The sequence below is a fragment of the Oryx dammah genome, unplaced genomic scaffold, assembly GCF_014754425.2.
Source record: "Oryx dammah isolate SB20612 unplaced genomic scaffold, SCBI_Odam_1.1 HiC_scaffold_28, whole genome shotgun sequence".
NCBI lineage: Eukaryota > Metazoa > Chordata > Mammalia > Artiodactyla > Bovidae > Oryx > Oryx dammah.
This window is the reverse complement of record NW_024070212.1, coordinates 82,745,234-82,764,683: the sequence shown is the minus strand read 5'-3', so window position 1 is coordinate 82,764,683 and position 19,450 is coordinate 82,745,234. Positions and strand designations below refer to the sequence as shown.

Sequence of the window (19,450 nt, the reverse complement as noted above, 5' to 3'; positions counted from 1 at the left end):
AATAATAGCAAATGAAGCAACTGACAAACAACTAATCTCAAAAATATACAAGTAACTCCTGCAGCTCAATTCCAGAAAAATAAATGACCCAATCAAAACATGGGCCAAAGAACTAAATAGACATTTCTCCAAAGAAGACATACAGATGGCTAACAAACACATGAAAAGATGCTCAGCATCACTCATTATTAGAGAAATGCAAATCAAAATCACAATGAGGTACCACTTCACACCAGTCAGAATGTCTGCAATCCAAAAATCTGCAAGCAATAAATGCTGGAGAGGGTGTGGAGAGAAGGGAACCCTCCTACACTGTTGGTGGGAATGCAAACTAGTACAGCCACTATGGAGAACAGTGTGGAGATTCCTTTAAAAATTGCAAATAGAACTGCCTTATGACCCAGCAATCCCACTGCTGGGCAAACACACTGAGGAAACCAGAATAGAAAGAGACACATGTACCCCAATGTTCATCACAGCACTGTTTATAATAGCCAGGACATGGAAACAACCTAGATGTCCATCAGCAGATGAATGGATAAGAAAGCTGTGGTACATATACACAATGGAGTATTACTCGGCCATTAAAAAGAATACATTTGAATCAGTTCTGATGAGATGGATGAAAGTGGAGCCGATTATACAGAGTGAAGTAAGCCAGAAAGAAAAACACCAATACAGTATACTAACACATATATATGGACTTTAGAAAGATGGCAATGATGACCCTGTATGCAGGACAGCAAAAAAGACACAGATGTGTATAGCAGAATTTTGGACTCAGAGGGAGAGGGAGAGGGTGAGATGATTTGGGAGAATGGCATTGAAACATGTATAATATCATGTAAGAATCGAATTGCCAGTCTATGTCCGATGCAGGATAGGGCATGCTTGGGGCTGGTACACGGGGATGACCCAGAGAGATGTTGTGGGGAGGGGGGTGGGAGGGGGGTTCATGTTTGGGAACGCATGTACACCCGTGGTGGATTCATGTCAATGTATGGCAAAACCAATACAGAATTGTAAAGTAAAATAAAAACTAAATTAATTAATTAATTTAAAAAAAAACTATTAAAAATCTCTTAGACAAGGAATGGGCTTCCCAGGTAGCACTAGTAGTAAAGAACCCTCCTGTCAATACAGGAGACATAAGAGACGTGGGTTTGATCCCTGGGTTGGGAAGATCCCCTGGAGGAGGGCATGGCAACCCCCTGTAGTATTCTTGCCTGGAGAAACCCGTGAGCAGAGGAGCCTGATGGACTACAGTTGATAGGGTCGCAAAGAGTATGACATGACTGAAGCAACTTAGTAGGCAAACAAGGAATGCAAATTCAGATCAGAGCTTGGGCTCTTATATAAGGTACCTTGCTCTTTCAAGTCTGGAGAGATAATAGCCAGAAAAAAATACCAAAATCATGTTGCAGTGTAGTATTTTCCCCCCACGATCATTCTAGTTCCCATGATACTGTGGATAATTCTGTCTTGCAAAAAAACTCTGAATCCAGAGTCAGAAGACTCCACCTTCTGGACTCATTGCAGCTCATCATGGCTCCATTTTCTCTTGTGTAAAAATTGTCCCATTGACCTCCCCAAACCACATAAAGATCAAGTGAAACAGGAATTCTTCAAATCCTGAGAGCTGGACAAAGAGTGCTTACTAGTGCGGATCAGGTCAAAAGTCAGCAGAAACCTAGATTAGTTGCGCCAGCTCCCCTGTGACTGTGAAAAAAAAAAGTCCTCAGAGTTGAAGTGACCCTCGTGGCCTCAGAACAGGTGACCCCTCTTCTCACGGGTGAGTTCTACTGTTTCATAATCCTGGAGGGAGGACGAGCCCTAGCGGCAATGCACAAGAAACACCAGCCAGAAATGTGATCCTTGGGCCGCTGCGGAGCAGGAAAGCAGGTCTATCACCTGTGCGATGTTTACTGTGGGCCCCGAGGCCTGAAAGGCAGCTTTGTTCAGCCCCCAGGTGAGCTGCAAGAGGAGGGTGCCTCTCCAGCCACCGCCACCAAGACTTGCACAAAGCTCTCATTCAGCGGTCCCGTCCTGACCGTGCCCTCTGATGCTGCCTCTGACTTACTGGGTTCCCTGGACAGAGATAATTTCCTTGGCTGAGCTCCCCACTGCTGACCCTACTACTGCATAATGCCACTCCGAGGGCACGGGTAGAATATTACATTCCAGAGAGAAAAGGCAATGCTCTGGCTGAAAAGACCCGGCTGCAGTGGAGGACACTCCCCGTTCACCACAGAGCTCCCAGTGTCCCAGCAGACAATAGGCCTCTGTGCAGACCCATCTCCTAATGCAAGGACTGCCTACATGTTTTCATCTTTGGAAACTTCAAACTGCTCAGTCCCCAGGAGTGGCTGTACAAGGGAGCGTCTGTCTAGGATGGAAGGGGAGAAGAAGAGGTGAGAGTTATCCTTTCAAAATAATCTCCCAGCCAGGTTTATTTATTCCCAGGGGTAATGCCAGGTTTTTCCCAGTTTATTCTCTCATTCACTTAAACAGTCAATATCTATAGATCATCTACAATGTGCTAGGCATCTTGCTAAGATGTCTTACTAGAAATGCCTTGCCCTAAAGAGAAAAATTAAATAAGACTGCCCTGCCCTTAAGCAGATGGTGTCCAAGGGTCTGGGAAAAAAAGCACTTTGTGTATTGATTTTTGTGTTGGGCATCCTTTTTCCCACTTTGTGCAGTACCTAATCTTTGATCTTCATTCTATCCTGGCTCCTGAATCCCTTCTAATTTATCATTCTGTGAAAAATAAGTCAAAATGTTGGGTTTCCCAGGCAGTCGCTTACTAGTGGGAATGTAAAAACAGCATAATCCCTGTGGAGGACAATTTGTCAATACATAGTAAAACTGTGTGTGTATTTACTCTTCTATCCAAAATATCATCTCTAAGAAATCACCCTGAACATAAATCTCTAATAATACAAAACTACACATACACAAGATTGTTCAGTGCAGTATCCTTTTTATTTGTAAAACACTGGAAAATACCTATATGTCCAAATATAAAGGACTGGTTCAATAAACCATAGTGTTACACGATGTAATACTATGCTGTTGTAAAAAAAATGATGATCACTATATATTGAAGGAATAATTTATAGGGAGTATTATTAATTGACAAAATCAGGATGCAAATAGCTTTTATGTAAAATAAAAAGAGGAAATAAGAAAACATACAAATCTCTGCTTAGTTTTACCCCCCCCCAAAAAAAAGGATAAACAAGAAAACAACTAAGCTGGATACCTATAGGATTAAGGAAACAGAGATGAAGGGAGGTGAGAGAGCGAATTCCTCTAAGTGTAATTTTTTATATAGTTTTGACTTTTGGATTCTATAATAGAGGCTTAAAATGTAAAGGATCACTATCTTGTAACAACCTATAATCAAAAAGAATATATATATATATATATATATGCGCTGCTAAGTCACATCAGTCGTGTCTGACTCTATGCGACCCCATAGACAGCAGCCCACCAGGCTCCACCATCCCTGGGATTCTCCGGGCAAGAACACTGGAATGGGTTGCCATTTCCTTCTCCAATGCATGAAAGGGAAAAGTGAAAGTGAGGTCGCTCAGTCGTGTATATTTATAAAACTGAATCTCTTTGCAGTACACCTAAAACTAACACAACATTGTAAATCAGCTATACTTCAAGTTTTTAAATGCTGTAAAGGATATTATCGGGTCAATTGACAAAGTTGGAATAAGGACAATAAATTATATCAAAGTATTTTTTTCAGTGTTTAATAAAGTTGATAACTATGTTGTGGTTATATAAGGAAATACCATTGTCCCTAGAAAATAGACACTGCTATGTTTAGGGTAAAGTCTATAATATATGCAACTTACCTTCGAATGGTTCAGAAAAATATTATACATATATATGTGTGTGTGTGTGTGTATATATGTGTGTGTGTATGTTTATTTACACTGTGTGTGTGTCCATATGTAAGCACAAAGGTAAAGAGAGGAAATGATAAAGCAAATGGAGCAGAATGTCAACAATAGAAGAATCTTGTTAAAGGGCATATGACTATCCTTGTACTATTCTTATTCTTACAATTTTTCTTTATGGTTGAAGTTATTTTCAGTTAAAATTTTTTGTTGTTGTTGTGTTGGGTTTCTAATGATGACATTTCATAAGAGAAATGTGAACATGATTGTCTCAGACTGTCTCCTCCTCCAGTGAATATCCGCACTTCTGGGTGCAGCAACTTCTTGGCCTACCCATGTGTTCTTCTTAAAGTCATTCTCCCATGAGTCTGGCAAGTAAGGATGTATCCTAGGTGTACTCTTCACTGTATCAGGAAGACTGTAATAAAAGGAAATTAAATGGTATAGTTGATCAGGCTTGGACCTGAGCCATCTTAGCTCATTTTGAATAAGAATAGCTAACACCTATGACTTCCCAAGGGGCACTAGTGGTAAAGAATCTACCTGCCAATGCAGGAGATGCAAGAAACTCTGGTTCACTCCCTGGGTTGGGAAGATCCCCTGGAGTAGGAAATGGTATCCCACTCCAATATTCTTGCCTGGAAAATTCCATGGGCATAGGAACTTGGGGATCTACATTCCATGGGTCCACAAAGAATCAGACATGATTGTGTGACTGAGCGTGCGCGCGCACACACACACACACCACTTATGTGTCAGAATTATGCCAAGAACTTTATGATCAAAAGACTTCATTTGATCCTCACAACAACACTGGGGAGGGAGCAATAATGTCCTTGAGAAAGAAACTGATATATACTGTGAGATGTAGCAATGTCATGACTAGAATTCTGATGGTCTGGTCCCAAAGCCCATGTTCCTTAACCTCCAGGATTTAATACCTGCCCCAAATATAGAAAGACCAGGTCCACCTGTCAACTCATGAAACTCTCCAGGTCCTGGTTCTGAAGCTACATCCTCTATAAAGCCCTCCTTGAACCCCAGGAGGCATTGATATTACTTTTCCCATTTTCCCATCTCAGTTGGTACCCACCACTAAAAAAAAAAAAAAAACGAGAGAGAGAAGAAGAAGAAAATTGATAATGTTGTATTATTGTTTTTGCATGTGTTTTACTTTTTGGACTTTGACTTCCTTGAGAACAGAAACTATGTCTTTTCTTCTTTATATTCCCAGCATCTCTCACAGGTTCTAGTTCATGATAGATACTCTCAACATTATTGAAGTCGTATTGGATTTTGTTGAGTATCTATTGAGCCTTCAAAACATCTCTATTATGCTCACATTTTATTCACATAGTAATTGAGGGTTAAACTTGAGCCTTGAGTCAACAGCTTGATATGATCTCCTGCTAAGGCAAATATGATCTTAAACCTCATTAACAGAAGAATCATTTGTAGAAAGAGAAAATAGATAACCTAATCTACTGCAGCTAATCAGGCCAAACACAGAGAAAAAGACCTCTACATCTATCTGAAGGCAGATTTAGTCAAACTGGATGAAGCCTGAGAGCAAGATGAGAATAGATGGTACTCAAAGACAGCATTGTTTCAGTGGAGACCAAAGGGACTAGGGTTCATAGTGACTCAGGGGAGCTTTAGCTGTTTTCAGTTTTTTTAATTGAACACCAAGAGATGAACTTCAGCTGATGGGTAGTTGTCACTGGGAGAAGGATTAGTGTTCTATAAAATAAAAGAATATTATTTTTTTCGTTCAGCTATCTAAATGCTATCTATGCTTCAGATAATAGTGAGCTCCCTGTCTCTTGGAGTATGCAAGCAATGATTGAATACCACTAGTTAGGAAAGTTTTAGAGGGTATTTGAGTGTCAACAAGTGAAAAGACAGGGATAAATTAGTAGCATCTATATGCAGGTCCTCCAGCCAATCTAAAGACATCCCTGGTCCTCCAAAAAATAAGCAAATAATAAAGACAAAGTAGGACTTCTCTGGTGGCTCAGATGGTAAAGCATCTGTCTACAATGCAGGAGACCCAGGTTCAATCCCTGGGTCGGGAAGATCCCCTGGAGAAGGAAATGGCACCCCACTCCAGTACTATTGCCTGGGAAATCCCATGGAAGGAGGAGCCTGGTAGGCTACAGTCCATGGGGTTGCAAAGAGTCAGACATGACTGAGCAACTTCACTTCACTTCAAAGACAAAATAATAAGTTTTCACAAAGCTAAATTAACTCAATTTAAACAATAACTCAATGATAAAATTACATCTTTTGGTGTTGACATTTCATTGTTTTTCTATAAAATGAGGATGATAGATGGTTTTTACAGTGCCTAACTTGGCCAAAAAAAAAAAAAATTAGCAAGTTGAGAAATCTGTGGTGGTGCCAAAATACTTTTTGAAATTATAGTGAACCACGGAAACTCAAAAGTCTATCAGCGAATGGACCAGACAACCTCTGAGGGCTCTTCCACCCCCAGGAACAAATGGCTCCACCTCTCACAGACTTGAACCCTGAGTGTCACCATCTAGGTCCAATACAAACTCACTGGCTTTGGAGTTAGACATGCTGGGCTTCACACCAAGGTTTAGCTACTCACTAGTCAAGGAACTTTGAGCAAGTTACTTAATATCTTTGAACCTCAGTTTGCTCATCTATTGATACAAATAAGGATTAAAAATAATGTCCTTCACTGTAGGATTTTGGGTGTTGGGGTCCAAAACCACATGTAGGCTTGTGTGGCATATAACACAAATGGCCACAATTCTTTTCACTTCTTCAACTAAGAGGCAGAACTTACTTTTCCATCCTTTGTATTTGTATTGGCCTTGTGTTACTTTGGCCAAAAGACTGTAGCAGAAGCAATAGTCTAAGTTGGGGCTGCAAGTGTCTGCTCATGTCTGGTTTTGGTCTTGGAACATTCACCCTGTGCCATGTGAATAAGCCAGGCTGGCCTGTTAGTTAATGAGGTCCAGTCACTCTTACTTCTCTAGTTGTCAATCGGCCAACAGCCAGAGAAGGCTATTGAGAGAGGCCATTCAAGACCAGCCTGCCCTCTATCTGACCAAAGATGCAGGAGTAAGCCCAGTTGACACCAGCCAAGCCTGACCTAGATCTTCAAAACACCCAACAGACCCCTTGACTCATGAGGAATAATAAATGATAGTTCTTGGAAGTCACACTGTTTCAGAGGGGTTGTTATTCAGCAAAAGCTAACTGAAAAACCAGAGTTAATATTTTCTAGTTAAGTGACCTTGAGCAAGCTATTTTCAGTGTTTTAGTTTTAATACTCTTATCTGTAAAACAGATGAACAAGTCCTACTTCATAAGTTTATTGTGCAACTTAAGTGATATTATATAATTAAAATATTTGTTCCTGGTACATGTTAAATATTCCATTCATTATAGATTAAGATTAGTGATAGTAGAAGTAGCAATATGCTTCCTACCTACCCTACCCTCCACATAGATTCCAGTCCCAAGAACCTGCAAACAGAGGTTATTTGTTTGAAATAACTGTTCATCCTCTGACTAATAAGATTTCTTATGCAAAATGAACTCAGCTGGGCTTTGATTGATTTTATATTCCTGACTCACTCTCTGAACTATTCAGTTATGCAAAGTAGGTGCTAGGGTGTTAATTGCTCAGTTGTGTCCAACTCTTTGTGACCCCGTGGATTGTAGCCTGCCAGGCTCCTCTGTCCATGGAATTCTCCAGACTAGAATACTGGAATGGGTAGCCATTCCCTTCTCCAGGGGATCTTCCAGGCCCAGGGATTGAACCCCGATCTCCTGCACTGCAGGCAGATTCTTGACTGTCTGAGCCACCAGAGAAGCCCAAAATGTAGAATTTTCATCAAACTGTTCAGAGTTGGCAGCATCACTGTTCCCAGAGTCAAACAACCCAATAGGGCAAGGAGGGTAGGAATGGGTACAGCTAACTCATTTTGCAGGGTCACAGGGCACCATGCATTCTCCCAAGGGAAAATATTATTACAAATAATATTCACACCAAGCATTTTCATTTGCATATATATTGATGAGTAAACCAAGTCCAATATGGTTCAGTGACTCTCCCATGATCACATTGCCAATAATAGATAGAGCCAAGGTGCCATCAGGTCAGATTCACCCAGACCTGTTAATCTTTGTTCTGAGGATTTGCTCTGCTTTGAGATCATCTAAGAAATCTCTCACAGAGGCCCCCTCTTCACCCTCACATCTACTGCCTTCTTAGTGGGTCATACCTAAGTCAAACCTACTGTCTCTCACCTGTTCACTTACAGTAGGCTTTGTCTCACCGCCTCTAGTCAGCCTCTGACAAAAGCCACCAGTCCCTGCCAAAACCAACCCCCATGACACGTAGATCTGATTACAGTAAAGTTCTGCCTTTCAAAATTGGAATTCCCTGACTTTCCTTCACCTACATGATAACATCAAAACTCTTGTCTCGGAGAAGCAGAGTTTTATCTACCTCATCAACCACAGATTCCAACTTTCCTCCCTCCAGGCCATCCTAACATTCTCCCAGTTCCCACGGCCCACCATGCTTTTCCCTGCTGCCACTTCACTGCACATCCTGTCGTTCTCTTGATCTTCAAATCTTCCTTCTAAAGCCAAATCCTTTGTAAAATCTTCCCTGAAGCCTCCACAGATTTAGATCATCTTCTCCCATCATCCCTCCTCTCACCCAGTTAAAGCAAAACTTATATTTTTTGCTTGTGTGTCTTCCCTATTAGAATCACAAACCAGGCATCAACCACAATTAGTGAGATTTTGTGTTTGTACTCTGCTAATAAAAAGGGTTATTACAGTGGCCTCTACTGTTTAGTTTAGTGGGCAAGAGATGAAGGCAGAAACCAAGTTAGACATTGCTAATCAGTTATCAGAATTTGAACTTGTCAGCATCATAGAACTATGGGATAATGGGTCTCTAATAAATACCACATTTTTAGATACAATGAAGAACTGCTCAAAGCAAGCAGCTATATCCTGAACTGAGGAAACACTGGGCTACGAAATAAGAGAGATGACATGGGAAACCTTAAGGAATAAGTAGCAAAACCTGCAGGAAGACTTAGAAAAATCATTTACTTCAATTTTCAGGGGTGCCAAGGACAGAATGCATTTTCCTTGTGAGTAAGGAAGAGGAAGTTTTGTGAAAAACAAGATCTTTCCAGAGCAGGTGTTAAAGAAATTAAATCTCACAGAGGATGGACCACGGCCAGAATTATGATCCACATGGTAAACAAGGAAAAGGTATTCGGCTGGGCCAAGAGCAGAAAAGGATTGGAAAGAGACAAAGTGACATAGAGAAGGCAAAGGGGGCCTCCAGGGTGCAGCCATGCTGTCTGTGAGCAAAAGGTTTATCCTACCAGGTCTCAGGCAGGTTTCCAGAGAACACCTAAATGCTAGAGATATGGACTGCTTTTAAGTCATTCTGTAAAGAAATAGTAGCATCATTTGGTTGTCTGAATCACAGAACCATAAAGACAATTTAATTACTACCCTTCAAGCATAAAGATGAGAGCATTCTCAAGCGCATTAAAAACTTAGAAACACAAAACCTATGAGCTTTTGGTGAAAAAGGTGCCCAATAACAAAATACTGGAAATCAATGATGCCTCAAAATAAAAGAATTTCGCAAACTCAAAGCCATGGTGAAAAAGCTAGTAGTAAGTGCTAAATGGATTTGAGTACTGAATTAAGATTAGATGACTGGGAATTATGTTTACAAATTAGATATTAATATTAGGAATTACAACAATGTAAAATAATTTCACTAAGGAAAAATGGAAGGCATGAGGAAGGCCTGTGAAGATATAGATGACCCACAAGTCTTACATTTCAAAAAAGGCACTTATAGATAAGGCCCAATTTGGAGCATCTAATTTAAAAGCAATTTTTCCTCATCTCATTAATGTATTTCATAGTGTTTTTCTTAAGTTTGGAAGGATTTTTTTAATAATAAATATCCTGTTAAGTAACAGTCTGAGGCTTAGCAATACCTTCTTTTTTTCTTCCATTAGATTTAAGAAAAAAATAAATATACTCTCTATTAAAAATGATGTGCATTTTAATGACCACACTTTTATATAATTACTTCTGCCACATCCCTTTGTTCCCAAAAAGAAATGTAGAAAATAATATTAAATACACTTTCAAACTTACAATGATAATATACAGGTGGAGAAATTAGTGGAAAAATTTACTTTCTTCTATGAACTTTTCAATACTGCTTGATTTTTGTGTTACGTACCATATTTGCAAATATAAGAAAGAAATTATTCTTTAAAATAAACACACAAGGACTAAAATTGATTTCAGTTCTCATGCCACTCTGTTGGTTGATAATAATTGCCTGGAGCACCATGTTAAGAAGGATTTTTGAGCTGCATTAAATATCAGCAGAAAACAATACTCTGATTAATCAGTGAATCTGCCATGGATGGCTCTCAAGAAGTAGTGATGCCACACAGAATGTGTAGTCAACATTTCAAAAGACTAATAAAAATGAGAGTAGTGTTTTGTGTATAACAACTGAAGTCAAATAAGGACAGACACACTATTCACTCAGTAAAGTGGACTAAGCAAAGACCTGCTGCTGCTAAGTCACTTCAGTCATGTCTGACTCTGTGTGACCCCATAGACAGCAGCCCACCAGGCTCCTCTGTCCCTGGGATTCTCCAGGCAAGAACACTGGAGTGGGTTGCCATTACCTTCTCCAATGCATGAAAGTGAAAAGTGAAAGTGAAGTTGCTCAGTCATGTCCGACTCTTAGTAACCCCATGGCCTGCAGCCCACCAGGCTCCTCCGTCCATAGGATTTTCCAGGCAAGAGTACTGGAGTGGGGTGCCATTGTCTTCTCTGAAGCAAAGACCTACACATGCTAAATAGCTTACACACAATAGAAAGTGTAGTTTATAGGCAAACATAAAAAATAGGCAAATGGTAATGGACAATTTATTTTACTAGTCTCTCTAGTTAGTGCATATTTAAAATCTCCAATAATATTTAAATATTTAAAATATTTAAAAAACAAAAAAATAGAATAGAATTAATATAGAAGCCTCTGCCATTAAAATTGGAGAAGGCAATGGCACCCCACTCCAGTACTCTTGCCTGGAAAATCCTATGGACGGAGGAGCCTGGTAGGCTGCAGGCCATGGGGTCGCTAAGAGTCGGACACGACTGAGCGACTTCACTTTCACTTTTCACTTTCATGTATTGGAGAAGGAAATGGCAACCCACTCCAGTGTTCTTGCCTGGAGAATCCCAGGGACAGAGGAGCCTGGTGGGCTTCCGTCTATGGGGTCGCACAGAGTTGGACAGGACTGAAGTGACTTAGCAGCAGCAGCAGCAATCATTAAAATAACTAGTAGTCCTCTGCTGTTCCATAAACTACATGAATAAGTCCATTATTGAGAGATGTGTTTTCAATGAAATTCTAATTTGAGGTCTAATAATTAATTATCAACATTCATAATATATGTAAATTATTGTGATCAATTGAGAACTATGAATAATTACAGTGGTGACTAAATCAAGAAGAGAAAATATTAAACCTAAATCAGCATGGTAACAGATTTTTTAATTATATTTCAAAGGGGAAACAAGGAAAGAGTACATTTAAATGGTTTCAGCACTTCTTCACCTTCCAGATGCTTCCTGAACCCTGTGTGTGTCAGGTTCTGTGCTGGTTGCTGGAATTAGAAAGATGAATGCAGTACCGTTGTCATTAGGAAGGGAAACCTAAGGCAGAAGGGGGCAAGACTGTCACTTAGGTGAAGGGAACCAGGAGAGGGTGGGCACGTGGGAGCTGCTGGCAGGTAGAAGTTTGAAAAATTAGTGAAAGCAGCAAGTGCTGCTGGAAGATCAGCAGGCGTTTCATTGGGACAGTAAGCAAAATTCTTTGTTCTCCAGTAATCTTGGATTGATTACTTGCAAAGGAATATGATTAAGTTTGCCAGGTGGCACTAGTGGTAAAGAACACGCTTGCCAATGCAGAAGACACAAGAGACATGGGTTCAATCCCCTGGGTCAGGAAGATCCCCTGGAGGAGGAAATGGCAATCCACCCCAGTATTCTTGCCTGGAAAATGCCATGGACAGAGGAGCCAGGTGGGCTACAGTCCATGGGGTCACAAAGAGTTGGACATGACCGAAGCGACTTAACACAACACACACTTGATTAAGTTACATGTTTCCTATGCACACTCTGCGGAGTAATGGACACAGTAGCAGGGGGAAGAGTTGGGGGCCAGGGGGATCTGTAAACTCGCTTAAATATCCACATCTAGAAGATCAAATGCACAAGGAAGAAGCTGCGGGATTTCTGGCAGGAAAACTTGGGGCCAGAGAGGAGAGCTGGTGTGGTGGACAACACCAGCTGTAAGTACACTCCTCTGAATCTGCCTGGACAGAATTTGCTGGGACCCAGGATGAAAGGAGGCTAGAGGTCTGCCTAGCAACAGTATGTTTATGCAATGGTCCCAAGGATGTGCAGGGAATAATATGGGGGAATAAACACCCTTTCTGAAGTGAAGGTGCCAGAGAACAAGAGCGGCACCAGTAGTGGTGAGCCCTAGCTTGGGGACGGGCCTGCCGAGGCTGAGCCCAGCCATGTGATAACCCAGGTTCTGCAGACTGTGTGCTGACGTGGGACACAGGCCTGGCGGGCCCCAGATTCCCCAGTTCCCCCACTAATCACAGCTCTCCTCAGCTTCTGCATTGTTTTCACAGCTGTTCGGTTGCTCCTGCTCAGTCAGGGGACAGACAGGCTGACTCCAAATCACAGAGCAGAGAATAATACTTGAGCCAAAGAAAGGGTGCACAAAACATGATTTTTATTGGGGGGGTTGGGGCGAGGGGGTAGCAGGGAGATGGAGAAGACGCAAGCTCTTAACCCTTTTAATGACTGATCAAGCAAGGATTTTTGTTCTGAGAGAGACAAGACTGTACTCAGAATTAAAATCATTTGGCAATTCCAAAATGTGTGAAGGACCAGCTTTTTCAACTTGAGATCATATTTGCCCATAAAAATAACATTAGAAATAGGAAAATTTTGTCTAGGCCAGATCATAAAATCCCATCTAATCCTCAACATATTCAGTTATACTCATCAACGTGATCAGAGAGCAGAGAAAAGGCAGAAACTTAATTATCTAAATAAAAACCGTAGCTTACATTCATGGATTGCTCACTATGGACTCCAAACAATGTGTATATAATTTCACAACACCCCACTCTGAATCTATGAAGTAGGTATAATTGTCTCACTTTACAGATGAGAAAACTGAGGCATGAAGCAGTTAGTAACTTGCCCAAAGTTGTAGAAATGTTAAGAGATCTGGCCATGATTGTAAAAGAGACATCTGACTCTCAAATCAAGGTTTTTAATTACCATGTTACATCTCTGCTTTCAATACCTCTATATTAGTTTCCTGTGACTGCTGTAATAAATTACCTCAAAACACAGTAGTTTACAACAGTGTGGGGACTTCCTGGTGATCCAGTTGCTAAAACTCCAAGCTCCAAATGCAAGGGACCCAGGCTCAATTCCTGGTCAAAGAACTAGATTCCACATGCAGCAGTCAAGAGTTCACATACTGCAACTAAAATGATTCCACATACCACACCTAACTGACAGACCCCACATGCTGCAACTAAGACCTGGGGCAGCCAAAAAAAAAAAATTTATAAAGAAACCATAAAGTTAGTTACAGCCTATAGGTCATAAGTCTGAATCAAATTTCAATAAGCTAAAATCGAGTTGTGATCGGCCTGTATTTCTTCCAGAGGCTGGCTCTGAGGGAGAATCCATTTTCTTGCCTTTTGCAGATCCTAAAGGCTGCTGACAACATTCCTTGGCTTGTGGCCCCTTCCTCCATCTTCAAAGCCAGTAGCGCAGCATGTTCTCACTCCCTCTGCTTCCATCCTTCCATCTTTATTCTCTTATAAGGATCCCCATGGCTGCATTCAAGGCCCACCCAGATAATCCAGGATAAACTATCAATTTCAAGCTCCTTCATTTAATCACATCCCTCTGTCCCTCTGGCCATGTAAGGTGATATATTCACAGGTTCTAGGAATTAAGAAGTCCATATCTTTGGGGTCCATCCCTCCATCTCCCACAATACCTAATAACATATGCATATGTTACTCAGGATTTCCATCGTGGTGTGTCCTATGTATCTGTTTATGTTCTGCTTCATTACAAGGTCTTTGAGGACAGGGACTATCTGTTTACTCATCTTTAAATCATTTCCGTAAAAAGCACTAAGTAGGCTCTCATAAATGTCTGCTGTGACTGACGAATAAAGAAAAAATACTATGAAGAGATTTAAACATGATAACAATAAACAAGTTGAGTTCTTTTTTTTTTTTAATAACAACATGTCTTTTATAAGAAAAAGTGGTGAGCAGAACCGAATACATGCTGACTTTCAGTAATGACCTTAAAGTGGACTGAGTTCTTTGTCCTTACACATCATGCCATCTGGGGCCTCCTTTCTTTGTTTGTTCTATTTCCCTACCTTGACTGTCCTTCTTACCTTTCTTTTCCTGGTTCCTTCCTACTCATCCTTTAAGACTTAGGCCATGGGTCCCTTTTTCCAGAAAGCCTTACTGATGCATGCATGCACACACACACACACACACACACACACACACACACACACAAACACACACACACTGGTGTGCTGGAAGTTTCTGAAATAGCTCGCTAGAGTTGATTGTGCATATGTTTCTCAACTTCTTAGCATGTTACCATGTTGATAGCCATGGCAGGAGTAATTACACCATGGAAACTGGCCAATGCGATAGATCATAGCTTTTTTTTCAGAGAGCTATTATTCAGTACTTACACCTCTGCATGCATACATTCCCCACGAGCTCAGTCCTCCTTTCTGATTGTGTACCCATTGCATCCCCTTCTTACCTCTACCATACTATTTTCCATTTTTTTATGATATTCTGTTGATATGTTGATTGCTTTCCAAGTACCATCAGTTCAGTTCAGTTCAGTTCAGTCGCTCAGTCATGTCCAACTCTTTGTGACCCCATGAACCGCAGCACACCAGGCTTCCCTGTCCATCATCAACTCCCAGAGTCCACCCAGACCCATGTTCATCAAGTCAGTGATGCCATCCAACCATCTCATCCTCTGTCGTCCCCTTCTCCTCCTGCCCTCAATCTTTCCCAGCATCAGGGTCTTTTCAAATTAGTCAGCTCTTCACATCAAGTGGCCAAAGTTTTGGAGTTTCAGCTTCAACATCAGTCTTTCCAATGAACACCCAGGACTGATCTCTTTTAGGATGGACTAGTTGGATCTCCTTGCAGTCCAAGGGACTCTCAAGAGTCTACTCCGACACCACAGTTCAAAAGCATCAATTTTTTGACACTCAGCTTTCTTTATAGTCCAACTCTCACATCCATACATGACCACTGGAAAAACCATAGCATTGACTAGACGGACCTTTGTTGGCAAAGTAATGTCTCTGCTTTTTAATATGCTGTCTAGGTTTATGTTAATGGAGAGGGGCAGTGGGGGAAAGGATTTGGTGATCCCTTAAAGTTACTAGTCATTTGACCATAGATTAGTCCTTCCCATAATTCAACCTGGTTCAGCAATTTTTGGACTGATCCTCTGATTCACCCCAGGCAAACATTCAGTCCCACAGAGGAATTAACAGCCCCCATCCCTGCATCATCCATGAAGCAGCTCCAGGAAGAGGACGACAAAGGATTGAAGTGTGATGTGCTCAGCCCCAACCATTTGTCCTCATGCTCTTGTGTTTCTTCTTTCTCCTCCATGTCTTATGGACTGGCTAACATGGGAGAGGGTAAATGGGGGAAGCTATCTTTTACCCAGGAGAATTTAAGGGGCACACTTAGGAGTGCCAGTGACCTTTCCTCTATCTCTCTCATTACCAATCTACTCATGGTCTGTGTGTTCATCTGAGATATGCCCATCTGTGTGGGCATTGAGTCATGGACATACCTCTAGGCAGGAGACCCACAAGACATTTGAGAACATCTTCAATCTGACTCCAGCCCCCTTTCCTCAATATCCACAAGAGATGTAGCAAACTTGCAGATCACCAATCTCCTTACCCACCTCATCCCAAATTCAGAGTCTGTGGAAGCAAATGGGATTTTCCACTGCTCCCTGAGACCCCACACTGGTAGGTGGGATGACCTCTGTCTCTTTCCAACATCAACACCACTTGTATCTCCAAACCCCAAGATCTTGGCTGTGTGTCTTAAACCTAGCAAACATCCATCTGGAGAATGAGCTACCAGTTTTTCCTTCTTGAATAAAACCCAAGAATTCAATTAAAATGGGGAATGGAGACTAACTTTCTATAAAATACTCTCCATTAAACCCTTTCTGCAAAACCACTTCTACACATGCACATGCACACACACACACAAAGCTCTCTTTGCTTAGACAAGTGGGGGTGGGGTTGTCATATATTTCCTTCTGGAGTGCCATGCTGTGTAAAACCAATGTGTGGCCATCACTGAGCAGTGGAACAGATGGGTTCTTTGACTTTAGAAGGGAAGGTAACGGCATCTTTTTCTCCCAGCTGTGCGCTGCCTCCGCGTTATTTTACTTTCCCATGCTACATATCTGTTTGCACCAAGCACCATGATAAGCATTTTATAGGAGTCATGTCACAGCAATAATTAACTCTTTTTTACAAGTGGTGACATTGAGTTTCATAAAAGTTAAATTATTTCCTCAAATCACTCAGCTAATAACATCCAAAATAAAATTCAAACTTAGGTTGGTTTAACTCAAAACCTTGTGTTCCTGACCGCTTATTTTTGCCCCATCTCAAACCTGCCCTCATCTGTGGACCTACCTTTGCCTTCTCATAAGTACATTTCCTTCAGGTAATATTATTAAGGATCTTTTAAAATATATGTTACTGCTTGGAAGGCAAGCTCACTGGCCATTTTTATTATAAGGGAATGTATTATTCATCATTGCCAAGGAACAGGTAAAAGTTCACCAAAACAGCCTAAAGGGGAAGTTTTAAGTTTTAAGGCATTTTACTAGGCTCTCAGTCTATTAAAGTAAGAAGAATGGCTGGCCCATGAAGATTCTCCCAACTCTGGCTCTAGGAAAGGTTATTGATTCTAGGATGCTAGGAATTAAGTGACTCACACTGACCCTCCAGAAGGTTCTTGGCCCCCATGGAACAAAGAAAGACATATTTGCAAAACCTTCTGCTCATCATATCAATGGGGGGCCCTGGGGTTTACCAAATGTTTGACTTGGATCCCTGGTCCCATAGCTTCCAACTTCCCCTATCCATTATCTCACTAGCCCTTACTGAAGGTCACACCACTATTAAGGTGTTTTCCCCAGGCCTAATGATCTGGGTTGGACATTTCCAGAATCCTTTTTCCACTCAAGCATCAGATCGAAGCAGTCATTTCCAGGTTCCTTCCACTCAGCCCCAGCCTGACCCTGAGATGCCTGTGGAGGTAGAACCCTACTTCTTCAGTGAGAGGAGGCCCCAGACTATCAAACCTCACTACCCATAGTAAAGAGCGATTCCCAAAGGGAAAAAAAAAATGCACAAGAGCTTGTGACCTCTTTCTCCCCTTCCATGCCTAAGAAGTTCCAACCACAAAAGTTTTGAGTAAAATTTCCAAAAATAAATCAGTGGAAAGCAAAAATCATCATTTCAACCAGTTTCTTATTCTGAATAAATCATCTGTTCCCAGCCACTAGTGCCAAGGCTACTTCATCTATTCAGTACTGGGAGCGCAGGATTTTTAGACCTGCATGCAGATAAAATAATACAAGATCCAAAACACAGAACAAAAACTGCAAATCAAAATAATGTTGAACTAAGTAGCTATATAAATGTAACATTTTTCTCAGCCACTAGATTACAATTATACTCTTATGGTTATTCTTAATTATAGGAAACAAGGAATGTGACTGCATTTTAATATGTTTGCAATGATCTTGGATAAGACCTCCCAAAGAAAGAGAATAATAGAGCATCTCTGCCTAGTTCCATGGCTCATGGTGTGTCCTTGACTAAAATTGGAGCTCATCTCCTCTTAAAGACTGGGGAAGGGAAGGAGAGGATGGAACAATCCTTCAGTACTACTAGAGGGCACAGGTGGGGCACTACTTCCATCACTCACCCAGACTGCTTTCCATCCCTTTCCCTGCAGACACGGGGATGGCACATGCAATCAGACAACACAGGACCAGACAGCCCTGGATAACCCCTCAAGAGGCAAACATATTCCATCTTATTTCTATTGTGTGATTTCCAGTCTCTTTGAGCAGAATTGCCCTACACTCTGCCCTATGGGCTGATCTTTTTGTTTCCATCTCCCCTAGTCTCTGTCTGGGTTCCCCTTTCTACTGCAAGAATTCCAGGTGATTACAATCTTCAAAGATTTCCAATGAGTAATTTCTTAGGCATCTCCAGAAAGATGCCTAGGAAACTTAGGCATCTCCAGAAAGAGGGACACTCATCTCCAGGAACCAACTGATGGACAAATACTGAGATCCCACCATATACATATAATAGTCAAGCATATATAATGTAATACTATGTGCCAAGCACTGTTCTAAACATGTTCAGGTTTATCAGTAACTCTATTATTATGCTTATTTTTCAGAAGAGAAACCTGCAGCACAGAGAGTAAATACCCTGCCCAAGTTCCCACAGGCAAAAGTGACAGAAGTCTTAATCACTGCACTGTCCCACGAGTCCACCCAGGTCGGAGGAACCTAAGACCAGTGACAACTGGAGCAGCTGCCTAGGAACAAACACTTGTCTGAGGATGGAAGATGAAACCAGACACCGCAGAACCACACAGCCCTGGATAACTCCTTGAGAGAGAAACCTATTCCCTCTTATTTCAATTATGTGATTTCCAGTCTCTCTGAGCAGCTCAGCTTGTTCTCTAGTTGCTTTGTCTCAGCACCTTCCAAAGAAAGCAGGCGGAGTCATTTTGGATGCTTAATCACACATGGCTGTGTTTGGCTAACCAATTACAGTTTTGGGTAAGTCTCATCGCCCCAGCGAGATTTGGAGAGAAGTCCTTGAAGTCATGGTGTCGATCCTACTGTAGTCAGAGAACACACCTGTGGTTTCTCGTTTCATAGGCTTAAATTTCTACTCTCCATGTTCCAGGTGGGTCACCATGGACAAAATTCATTTCCCCAGGTTTCAATCTGGGGTTCAGTCTTCAACTGTAAAATTGGGATAATAAAGGTATCGAACTATAAAGCTGCCCAAAACATTACAAAAGAATACTTCATGAGTCTTAGCCCTGTGACTGACAAATAATAACTATTCATAACTATTAGCAAAAACTAAACAGCTGTAAAAAGTGTGCGAAAACCTACCTGGTACTTTACATATATTATCTCATTTAATCCCCCAAGTGGTGCTTCAAGGGAGGCAAAAGTATTAAAATGTTACAGGAAAGTAAGTTCAGATTTAGAGAAGCTTAGAAAATTACCTAACCATATGG

The 19,450-nt window shown here is 41.3% G+C and overlaps 2 long non-coding RNA genes across 3 annotated transcripts in view; one reads left to right on the top strand and one right to left on the bottom strand.

Annotated features, from left to right (window-relative positions):
- LOC120857073 overlaps positions 1–19,450 on the bottom strand; it is a 170,888-nt gene that overhangs the window by 57,691 nt on the left and 93,747 nt on the right. The gene's annotated exons all lie outside the window — the stretch shown is intronic.
- LOC120857074 lies at positions 2,357–18,937 on the top strand. 2 transcript variants are annotated; one of them, XR_005719569.1, is made up of 2 exons: positions 2,357–2,411; positions 18,590–18,937. It is a non-coding gene; the product is annotated as an uncharacterized LOC120857074 (long non-coding RNA). The 2 variants fall into 2 exon arrangements; XR_005719568.1 differs by lacking the exon at positions 2,357–2,411 and adding an exon at positions 3,231–3,297.